This window comes from Chionomys nivalis, chromosome X (assembly GCF_950005125.1).
Source record: "Chionomys nivalis chromosome X, mChiNiv1.1, whole genome shotgun sequence".
NCBI lineage: Eukaryota > Metazoa > Chordata > Mammalia > Rodentia > Cricetidae > Chionomys > Chionomys nivalis.
Genome location: NC_080112.1, coordinates 121,507,017 through 121,518,036, shown reverse-complemented (window position 1 = coordinate 121,518,036; position 11,020 = coordinate 121,507,017). Strand labels below are relative to the sequence as shown.

The window sequence follows — 11,020 nt, the reverse complement described above, 5'->3', positions numbered from 1 at the left end:
AGATACTTCAATATTTCACTCTTGCCAATAGACAGGTCATCCAGACAAAAACTAAACAGAGAAGTGCTAGAGACAACTGGCATTATAAGCCAAATGAACCTAACAGATATTTATAGAACATTGTAACATGAGGGGCTGCTTGTCGGGGTTTTTGTCCTGCCTGGTTTTTGTCCTCCCACCAGGACTTACAGCCATTTAGCCCCAAAGAAATTATACAGCGGTCTATATTAATGATAAACTGATTGGTCCTACATTGGGTGCCATTCTGTAAGATGAGGTCCTGATTGTTGGGGTTTCTGTCCTGCCCAATCCCCACAGTCGGCAAGTCCCAAAGAAATCACATAGAGAGTCTGTATTGGATATAAACTGATTGGCCCATTAGCTCAGGCTTTGTATTAGCTCTTATAACTTATATTAACCCATTATCCTTATCTATGGCAGCCACATGGCTCTGTACCTTTTTCAGCAGGGTAGGTCACATCTTGCTTCTTAGGTGGTTGAGACCGGACTACAAAAAGAGCTTCCTTCTTCCCAGAATACTCCTGTTCTCATGGCGCTACCTCTACTTCCTGTCTGGTTAACCTGGCTATACTTCCTGGCTGGCCAATCAGCATTATTTAAAACATGATTGACAGAATACAGACAATTCTCCCACACCACTTCCCCCTATTTTGTTTTAAACAAAGGAAAATGTCCATAGTCCATTTTTGGGATATAAACTTCATGTCAGTATATTAAATAATCTGTAAACAAATGTGCAACAAATGAAGACAATGACCTCAAAATATAAACAATCTATAAGTATCTTGATCAGAGGCAGGAGTAATATATAATGCAATATGAAAGTAGATCCTAAATGTTGTATCAATATACAAAATGTCCTAAACAAAGATGCATATATACAATGTGACAGAATAACTTTGCATAGGTGTAAAAATAATGTAAACAAAAATAACAAATATAATTTGAATTTGTATCAATATGCAAAAACTATACCAATGTAAATTATCCATAAATAATAGCTCGCAAGTATTCACTCACTCTATTACCCCTTTTTTTTTAACAAACATAGTTTTCACCCCAACCCTCTATCTAGTACAAGTAATAATAAACAACCCCTAAACAGTGTTCCCAACCCTAGAGACAAACTTTTTTGGAACGGGAGTCATTGTCCTCTAGAATTGCTTCCAACTGTCACGGGGGTGATGTTCTCTTAATGGGATCCTGCAAAAGTAAAGTGATGTGTAAGTTTCACAATTATTTTCTAGTACAGTTGCAGTTTCTCAGCTGTTGATAAGGTTTTTTTTTCAATGTTCTTTTTTTTTTTGTACAGTATTTTCAGTTTTATTAGAAAAGTGCACACACAACCAACATTGCCTGTGTCATTTCTTGGCTTTGCTTGCATTCAGCACTTGCTCCTGAGCAGCTTTCTTTACTTTTACCATCTCAACGAGTTCCTTGTATCGCCTCCTACAGTCCTTCTTCGTCCTGCCAGGAACAGCTTCAGCTATCTTTTCCCACCTTTCAGGAGTATTTACTGAGTACGTTTTCAAAGCTTGTTCTAATAGCTTCTGCTCTTCTGTGGTCCAAGGGGTGAAATCTGCAGGGACCTTCAAATCGTTCTGAAGGGGCTGCACTGTCAGCCTGAGGGGCCACTCCATGTTCTTTCTTAAACTTATCAAAAGCCTTTTTGTTAATGCCGTCTTTCTGATGAGGGTCAAGTTTTTGGAGACTTTTAGCCTTGCCCATAACATCTTTGGCAGTTCTTTTGATGCCAGAAGAAGAACGTATATTCATGTAATTAGCAATAACTTCCCATCTTGAGTTTGTCCCAGCGGGGAAGAGGTTGACGGCTTTAATTAATAACCGCAGATCATCTTCTGACCAGTTCTTACTGCCACTCCCACCTCCACCCGTTGACTTCTCTGCATTCTTGGATGCTTGCCACATCCGGGTGTCGGCTTCCTCCTTCTCTTTCCTCATTTGCTCATTTACTTCTTCTATCTATTTTCAAGTGCAGCTTTACCTACTTCTCTTGTAGATGACGTCAGTATCTCATTCAAGCCCTGTAAGCTCGCTAGCTTGAGCCCATCACAAAGCTTCTCCACTTCCTCCAACATCTTCACACCCTCCGCCTCACTGTCTGAGAAGTGATTCCAGCTCTTACAGGAGTTCAGAAGTTTCTGCCTTTCTTTTTTTTTAAAAAAAAAAAAAAAAAAAAAAAAAAAAAAAAAAAAAAAAAAAAAAAAACTTTCTCCGTAGTTTTAGATTCCTGTCCTGGAACTAGCTCTTGTAGACCAGGCTGGCCTCGAATTCACAGAGATCCGCCTGCCTCTGCCTCCCGAGTACTGGGATTAAAGGCGTGCGCTACCACTGCCCGGCCTCTGCCTTTCCTTTTTAATGGCCTTTTTCTGGATATCCTTTTCCTTCTTTGCCAGTAAAGCTTGCTGTCTAACTTCCTCCTCTTCCTTCTCTTTAGCCAACCGAGCAGCTTCTAATTCTGCTTGTCTTTGTTTCTTTTTGGCTTCCTGTTCCTTCCGTCTGGCTTCTGCCTTTGCTTTCTTTTCTGCTTCTTTCTTGGCCCTTTCTTCTTCCTTAAACTTTTTTATCTTTGGGTCACAACTGTAAGCATTATCAACTAGTGTTCTTATTCTGTTCATCTCCTCCTTTTTCCGTTGGGCCCTTGTTGCTCTGTTCTGCTTCTCGATCCATCTCCTCTCATCACGACATTCTGCTTTTTCTTTTTCTTCTTCATCTAAATAAGAAAATTCTCTCCAAGAATAAAAATTATACCAGAAAGAATAAAATGTATCTACGTCTTCAAAGGAGGAGTTCATGTCACCAAGTTTGGGAACATTTTTTTTTTATTTGACCATCTGGAATTCCTTTCAAACACCGGAGAAAACACTTGCAAGAAATTGTCCTTTGCTTCACTCTTAGAAGGAACTGAGTTGTCAAAAGTAGGATCTACACTGTTAAACGCCCGTCTCTTCACTGAATTAGACAGCATTTCATAAGCTTTAGTTATGCAAGTGAAGTAGTCATTGTCTCCCTCTTTGATTGGCTCCCCAGCTGCTTTCTGTTTGTCTGGGTGATGTTATTTGGAGTTCTGGCCAAAACATCATGAGAAGGTGCACCATTTCAGCAACTGGTACCCAAAAAAGCAGTCTTATAGTAACGCTGTCAGCATCATGATATCATCTCAACTAGGTGGAGTTATTGCTCTGGGTTTTAAGCAACAGAGGAGAGGGTGCCCATACTGGCCTTGCCCTGTAGTCAGACTGATGAATATCTTAAATATCACCATAAAACCATCATCCAGCAACTAATAGAAACAGAGGCAGAGACATGCATCTGAGCCCTGGACTGAGCTCCCTTAGTCCAGTTGAACAGTGGGAGGAGTGACAATATGAGCAAGGAGGTCAAGACCATGATGGGTACACCCACTGAAACAGTTTACCTGACCTAATTGGAGCTCACCAACACCAGCTGGACAGGGAAGGAAATAGCATAGGTCCAAACTAGTTCCTCTGAATGTGGGTGATAGTTGTTTGGCTGGGGCAGACTGTGGGGCACCAGGATTTGTCTCTACTGCTTGTACTGGTTTTTTGGAACCTGTTCTCTTTGAATGGATACCTTGCTCAGCCTAGATATAGTATGGAGGGCTTTGGACCTTACACAAAGAAATGTGCCTTACTCTCTATGAGGAGTTGATGGTGGATGTAGTGGGAAAGGTAGGTGGAGGGCGTGGGAGGAGGGTAGGGAGTGGGAATTGGGATTGGTATGTAAAATGAAAAATGATATTTTTTATTCTTTTAAAAAATACACCTTCTCAGGAACTCATGGAACTTTTTCTAAACTGATGACATACTTGAATACAAAGCAAATCTCAACAGATGCAAGAATGTTGAAATAACCTCCTACATCCTATCAGACACCCACAAATAAAAGCTGTATATTCAACAATAAAAATAATAGAACACTTACAAATTTGTGGAAATTGAACAACTCTTTATTGAATGACAAATGGGTCAAAACAGAAATTACTAAATTAAAGACATTCTAGTATTCAAAGAAAATGAAGACACAATATATCCAACCTTATGGGATACAATGAAAGTGGTTCTATGAGGAAATTCATAACACCAAGTGCCTACATTAAAAAGAAACAGTGATCCACCTTAGTAACTTAATAGCAAATTTAAAAGCTCTAGAACATAAATAAGAACTCACACCCAAAAGTAGAAGATGGCAAGTAATAATCAAAATCAGGGCTGAAATCAATAAAGTAGAAACACATAAAACAATACAAAAAATCAGTGAAATAAATAGCTTTTTGAGAAAATCAAAATGTAGATAAACCCTTACCAAGTTAAACATAAAGTCAGAGAAAAAATAGTCGAATTAACAAAAACCAGAAATGAAAAGAAAAATAACAGATGCTGAGGAATCTTGAGAATCATAGGACATACTTTAAAAACCTGAACTCCACAGATCCATATCTATCCACTTGTACAAATCTCAAGTTCAAATGGATTATAGACCTCAATACAAATATGACCACACTGAACTTAATAGAAGAAAAAGTAGGAAGTAGCCTTCAATGCATGGGCACAGGAGACCACTTCCTAAATATAACCTGAGTAGCACAGACACTGAGAGCAACAATAAATAAATGGGACCTCCTGAAACTGAGAAGCTTCTGCAAAGCAAAGAACACAGTCTATAAGACAAAAGGAAGCCTATTGAATGGGAAAAGATCTTCACCAGCCCCCCATCAGACAAAGGACTGATCTCCAAAATATATAAAGAACTCAAGAAAGTAGACATCAAAATTATAAGTAACCTAATTTTAAAAATGGGGTACAGACAGACAATTCTCAACAGAAGAATCTCAAATGGCTGAAAAACACTTAAGGAAATGTTCAACATCCTTAGCCATCAGGAAAATGCAAATAAAAACTCTGAGATATCATCTTACACCTGTCAGAATGGCTAAGATCAAAAACACCAATGATAGCTTATGCTGGAGAGGATGTGGAGTAAGGGGATCACTCATCTATTGATGGTGGGAATGCAAACTTGTACAGCCACTTTGGAAATCAGTATGGTGGTTTCTCAGAAAATTGGGAGTCAACCTACCTCAGGATCCAGCAATACCACTTTTGGGCATATACCCAGAAGATGCTCAATCATATTACAAAGACATTTGTTCAACTATGTTCATAACAGCATTATTTGTAATAGCCAGAACCTGGAAACAACCTAGATGCCCCTCAATGAACAAATGGATAAAGAAAATGTGGCACATTTACACAATAGAGTAGTAAAAAACAATGACATCTTAAAATTTGCATACAAATGGATGGAACTAGAAAACACCATGCTGAGTGAGGTAATCCAGACCCAAAAAGATGAATATGGTATGTATCAATCATCAGTGAATACTAGCTATAAACACAGGATATTGAGCCTATCATGATCCTTAGAAAAGCTAAGTAACAAGGTAAACCCTAAGGAAAATATGTATAGATCCACCTGGAAAGTGGAAATAGATGAGATCACCTGTCAAAATTGGGAACATGGGGTTTGAGGTAGAAGGGACTGTAGAAGGGGGAGAGAAGGGGATGGGGGGAGGAGGAGAACTTGAGGGAATGGGATAGTCAAGACAGAGGAAGGACAGAGATGAGAGCAAGGAGAGAGATATCTTGATTGAGGGAGCCATTATGGGGCTAATAAGAAACCTGGCTCTAGAGAAATTCCCAGGAATCCACAACGATGACTCCAGCTAAGACCCTAAGCAACAGAGGAGAGGGTACTAGACTGATGAATATCTTCTTTTTTTTTTTTTTTTTTTTTTTGGTTTTTCGAGACAAGGTTTCTCTGTAGCTTTGGAGCCTGTCCTGGAACTCCCTTTGTAGACCAGGCTGGCCTCGAACTCCCAGAGATCCGCCTGCCTCTGCCTCCCGAGTGCTGGGATTAAAGGCATGCGCCACCACCGCCCAGCTACTGATGAATATCTTAAATATCACCATAGAACCATCATCCAGTAACTGATGGAAATATAGACAAAGACCTGCATTGGAGCACTGGACTGAGCTCCCATAGTCTAGTTGAAGAGTAGGAGGAATGAGAATATAAGCAAGGAGATCAAGATTATGATGGGTACACCCACTGAAACAGTCTACCTGAGTTAATGTGAGCTCACTAACACCAGGCAGACTGGGAAGGAAGAGGCATAGAACCACATTAGCCCCTCTGAATGTGGTTGACAGTTGCAGAGACCTGCATCACAGTTCTGGACTGAGTTCCCAAAGTCCAGTTGAAGAGTGGGAGGAGTGAGAATGTGAGCAAAGTGGTCAAGGTCATGATGGGTACACCCACTGAAACAGTTTACCTGAGCTAATGGGAGCTCACCAACTCCAGCTGGCCAGAGAAGAAAACAGCATAAGTCCAAACTAGTCCCTCTGAATGTGTGTGACAGTTATATGGCTGGGGCAGAATGAGATACCACTGGCAGTGTCACCAGGATTTATTCCTACTGCTTGTATTCACTTTTTGGAACCTATTCTCTTTGGAGAGATACCTTGCTCAGCATAGATATAGTAGAGAAGGCCTTGGACCTCCCTCAAAACAGTGTGCCTTACCCTCTCTAAAGAGCAGATAGGGGTGGGGTGATGGCTATGTGGAGGGAATAGGAGAAGGGGAGGGAGTAGGAACATGCGTTGGTATGTATAATGAAAAAAGATTGTTTGTCTTTTTAAAAAAATTAAAAAATCTACTACCTGAAAAAAACTGAACTCCACCAAATTGGGAAATATAAAATAAATGTACAATTTTCTTGATATGTTTTGATTACCAATGTTAAACTGATATGAGATAAGTAATTTAAACAGTCCTATATCCCCTGGTGAAACAGAAGCAGTCATTAAAATCTCCCAACCAAAAATAAAAATCTCAAGCCAGATGGTTTTAGGAAAGAATTCTACCAGACTTTCAAATAGTTAATACTATTATTCCTCAAATTATTCCACAAAATATAAATTTTCCCATTCTTTGTATGAGCCCACTATTACCCTTATATGCAAATCATATAAAAACCAAAAAAAAGGGAGAATTACAGATCATTTTCTTATGAACATGATGCAAAAACACTTAATAGAGCACTACCAAATTGCATCCAAGAATACATTTTAAAAAGATCATCCACCATTGCTCACAAATGCTTTACATGTTGGGGTGGTATTGTTAATCTTTATTCTCTTTAAATGCCTCCTGCAGCAAAACCAATATCAGTGGACAGAAACTAAGGTGACTCCTTAGGTGTTAATGGTTCTTAGGCATCATTCTGGCTGTTCTCCACAGGAGGTTATCTGTAATTCAAAAGGTGACTGCCTAGTCCCCTCACTTTGGCAGCAATCCAGGAATGAGTTCACTTAGGGGGCTGATAGTCAAGATGGGTAAGAGTTTGTTTGGCAGGCTAACCTAAAAGAGGCACAGTCCAGTGGCTGAGCTCTCCTGAAGTAGTGTCAACAAGGCCTGAGCAAAGATCTCTGGCTCCCAATGAGTGCCCATGTAGTAAATAGAGGTGGATATGTAGGAAGTTAAGGCTTACCAGGCCAAAAGGAGCAAACCCAAAGTCTGCCTGGTGTTTGTCAGAGGTCCTGATCATGCCTAGCTAATGAGGGATGACCAAGCAATGATTCCTGAGGAACTAGCAACAGATGCTATCAGAGGTCCTGATCGTGCCTAGCCAATGAAGAGCAACTACACAATGTCAACTGCCAATGGATCAGAATAACTGGGTGCTGAAAGAGTATGTAAGCTTGTCTCCATTGTTAAATAAATGAGTCTGCTGTATGCCTTCTCCCTGACTCCTAGTGTCTGAGACATTGACACTGTGCCTTGGTGTAGGAGGGTCTTGTTTGTGTTGCTTTCATTGGTTAAATAAAGAGACAGCCTTGGCCTTTTGATAGGACAGCAGCTTAGGTAGGCAGAGTAGACATAACAGAATGCTGGGAGAAAGGAGGCAGAGGCACATAGCTGCCTGCCACGAAGCTGCCAGGTCAGACATGCTGAATCTTTCCTGGTAGGCCACAAGTTTGTAGTGATATACAGATTATTAGAAATGGGTTGAATCAAGATGTGAAAGTTAGCCAATAAGAGGCTAGAACTAATGGGCCAGGCAGTATTTAAATGAATACAGTTTCTGTAATTATTTGGGGGTTAAGCTAGTCAGGTGGCAGGAAGCAGCCCGTGCTCCTTATACAACAGTGCCTTCTTGCCCCATTCTCTGAGGAAGATGTTAGGGCCCAACAACACACTATTTTTGAGTAGGTTTCATCTTACACACAGGGATGGCTCGATATACAAAAATTAATAATATAAAATCCATCATATAAATACACTTAAAGAAAAAAACCACATGGTCATCTCATTGCATGCAGAAAAGTTCATCGGCAAAATCCAACATCCCTTCATGATGAAATTTCTAGGAAAGATTAGGGATTCTGGTGTATGTGTTACAAATTTGAAGGAAAAGTTATCCTGGCCATAGGAAGCCAAGGAACACCTACAGATCTGAAGGCAAAGGTATCCTGGTAGTCGGAAGTCAAGGATTAACTACATCTCTGAAGAGAAAGCTATCCTGATAGTCAGAAGCCAAGGAATACCTGCAAGTGCTACAGTTCTGAAGGAAATGATATCCCAACAAAAGTGTTGCGGCTCTGTTCCAGTGGGAGACTATTTCCCCAGTAAATTGTCACAGTCCTTGCTACAGGAAAAGTTTTCCTAATGCTAGTTTTAACAACTTTCCTCCAGCATGAGAGGGATTCCCCAATGAGGTTGTTACAGTTCTATTCTGCTCAGCTTCAGAGAAGTGTTACGGCTCTGTTCCACTCCCAGTAGGGAAAGTTTCCCCAGCCAAAGTATTACAATTCTGCTCTCTTCTGCTCTACTCTGACTCCACTCTGGCAAGAGCCAGTACAGCTCTTCTCTGCTCTGACAAAAGTTGTTACAGTTCTGCTCTACTCCAGAAAAATTTATTACATCTCTGCTCTGCTCTCCTCTGCTCCAGTGAATGAAAATAGTTATAGCACACCTCACTCAAGAGATTTATGGAGAAGGAGGAATACGGGAGAGTTGCTGCCTATGACAGGGTAGAAAAAGGCATCCCTAAACTGAACAGATTCAAAGCTTATATAGAGTTCTTGGGTTAGAGCTTTCCAGGACAGAGATTTTCAGGGTGGGGTTTGGTAGGATCTCAGTTCCTGAGCTTGGCACAAACTCAGAGATTGGTTGATTTCATTCTTTTGAATTGTATGATTTTCATGTTCAGGAATTGGTTGGAGTTCAATTTCTGAGTTGGATAGGAGCAGGGTACATTTCCTTGACTCTGGTCTCAGGGCTAGGGTGCTCTTTCATTGGTCCTTTTTACTCTATACAAGGGACATACCTAAACATAATAAAGGAAATTTACAGGAAGCCTATAGCCAACATCAAATTAACTGAAAAACTCAAAGTAATTCCACAAAAATCAGAAACAAGACAAGGTTGTCTACTCTCTCCATACCTATTCAATATAGTACTTGAAGTCTTAGCTAGAGCAATAAGAAAACAGAAGGAGATCAATGGGATACAATTTGGAAAGGAAGAGGTGAAATTATCTTTATTTGCAGATAATATGATAGTATACATAAGTGACCTTAAAATTCCACCAGAGAGCTCATATAGGTAATAAACAATTTCAGCAAAGTATCTGGATACAAGATAAACTCACAAAAATCAACAGCCCTCCAATATACAAATGAAAAATTGACTGAGAAAGAAATCAAGAAAACATGTTTCCCAATAGCCTCAAATAATTTCACATATACCAGAGTAAGTCTAACCAAGCAAGTGAAATACATGTATAACAAAAAAATCTTTAAATCCTCAAGGAAATAGATTAGAGAAGATATCAGAAGATGGGAAGATCCCCCATCTCTTGGATCGGTGGAATTAACATAGTAAAAAATAGCCTGTCTATCAAAAGCAAACTACAGATTCACTGTAATCCCCATCAAAATTCCAACACAATTCTTCATAGATCTTGAAAGGATAATTTTTAGCTTCATACAGCAACACAAAAGCTCATGATAGTTATAACAATCTTATATAATAAGATGGCTTGAGATCCCACCATTCCCAATTTCAAGTTGTATTTCAAAGCTGTAATAATAAAAACAGCATGGTGTTGTAGTGTGGACAATTGTCTGTATTCTGTCAATTATATTTTAAATAAATGCTGATTTGTCAGTAGCCAGGCAGGAAGTATAGGTGGGAGAACCAGACAGGAAGTAGAGGCAGGTCAAGGAGAACAGGAGAATTCTGGGAAGAGGAAAGCTTATTCTGTATTCCTGGTCCAGCCACAGAAGAAACAAGATGTGACTGCCTTGCTGAAAAAGGTACTGAGCCATATGGCTAACAAAGATAAGAATAATGGGCTAATATAAGTTTTAAGAGTTAATAAGAAGCCTGAGCTAATGGGACAATCAGTTTATAACTAATGTAGACCTCTGTGTGATTTCTTTGGGACTTAACGATTGTGGGAAACGGGCAGGACAGAAACCTCAGACAACAGTGTTGGTAGAAAAAAAAAGACATGTGGTTCAATAGAATCTAATTGAAGACCCAGACATAAATCTACACAGCTATGAATATTTGATTTTTGACAAAGAGGCCAGAAATAGACTCTGGGAGGTAGGGAGATAGCATCTTCAATAAATAATCCTGGTAAAACTGGATGTCTGCATGTATAAGAATGCAAATAGATCAATATCTATCATTCTGTACAAAACTCAACTCCAAATGGGTGAAAAACCTCAACATAAAACCAGATTCACTAAACTCTATAGAAGAGAAAGTGAGGAATATTCTTTAGTTAGCACTGTGGAAGACTTTCTGAACAAATTACCTTTAGCACAAACACTAAGATCAACAGTTGATAAATGGGACCTCATGAAACTGAACATTTCTCTAA

General features: G+C 39.6%; 1 pseudogene; it reads right to left on the bottom strand.

The window, feature by feature from the left end:
* Positions 1-1,382: 1,382 nt before the first annotated feature.
* LOC130868048 (dnaJ homolog subfamily C member 2-like) lies at positions 1,383-3,025 on the bottom strand (annotated as a pseudogene).
* Between the last annotated feature and the right edge of the window lie 7,995 nt (positions 3,026-11,020).